The sequence below is a fragment of the Austrofundulus limnaeus genome, unplaced genomic scaffold (genome assembly GCF_001266775.1).
Source record: "Austrofundulus limnaeus strain Quisiro unplaced genomic scaffold, Austrofundulus_limnaeus-1.0 Scaffold1550, whole genome shotgun sequence".
NCBI classification, from domain to species: domain Eukaryota; kingdom Metazoa; phylum Chordata; class Actinopteri; order Cyprinodontiformes; family Rivulidae; genus Austrofundulus; species Austrofundulus limnaeus.
In genome coordinates, this window is record NW_013953952.1 from 1,672 (window position 1) to 2,962 (window position 1,291).

Below are 1,291 nucleotides of genomic sequence, written 5' to 3' on the forward strand. Positions count from 1 at the left end.
ACAAAGTTTGTGTACTCAGACCAGTAATATTTTGGTCACAAGTATTTGCCATGGATATTTTGTGGGTCAGAAGATAAAAAGTTTGGGAACTACTGCTCTAATAAATACGGTAATAGCATCAGATCATTTCTTAGCATCACCTGCATGCAGGCATTAAAGAGCCCTCATTATTTCCTGTCACAGAAGAAAAAGCTGAGAATCTTTGTGTGTGCACATTTATTTGTAGAGTTGTAGGACTGCAAACAACTGATTAACATTCAGAGTCAACTCAATTCAAGATGGTCACCTTTTTATTCTTTGCATAGTGGAATGTGTTGAAAACTAAATTGCGGAGTTGTAAAGTAACTAAGTACAAATACTTCTTTACTGTATTTAAGTAGAATTTTTGGGTATCTGTACTTGAGTAATTATTTTTCAGCGAACTTTTTGCTTCTACTTCTTTCTTACATTTTCACACAATTATCTGTACTTTCTGCTCCTTACATTTTTTAAAAAGGGCAAAAAGTATAAAGTCGTTACTTTTAGTTCATTTTTGCTTGTTTTGATTCATGTTGTTATTAAAAGAAATGCTGTAAAGATAAACTGCCTCCTGGATAGACTGAATGTAATTGTAGTTGAACAAGACATATAAATATAAATATAACATTTTTACACCGTATTCGTTTGTACACAATCCATCACAGCTGCACGACACACACGTCACACTCCAGCAGGTCAGATCAGACCTATGTAGCCTGAAGATGTATGTGGTACATACATATAAATATATACAGTATTTACCTGAAACAGCTGCGTAAAGCTCGAATCTGACATAAGGGAGACCAGCGTCTGAAGACCCCGAGAGGGACCCCAAGCATGGAGCCCCCAGATGCAGAGGTTTACCTGACTTGATATTAGACTGATTAAAAAAGGTTCCTTTAATTTTTCTGAGCACTAATTTTTAACCATGTAACCAGTGGCGGCTGGTGGCTTTTTCTACAGGGGGGCTACAACCACAAAATAGACGTATCTCAGAAAGCACTCAAACGTACTAAGTTGTATCACGCCAGTGTATTTATTAAACAAATGAAAATAATAAAACAGCATTACAATGTCATGCAGTATTTTATTTTCTGTACATAAATTTTGCTCTTCTGTTACTGAGAAGCAAATTTCTTCATGACTCTGGTTAAAGTCAGGATGTTTTAACCAGATTCTTATAGAGCATGGTCAGTGCAGTGAGATGTGATGTTGTACCTGAGGAAAGTCTGGATCGTCTTCAGTGTTCAGCTCCTCTCAGATTCAGCTGTGG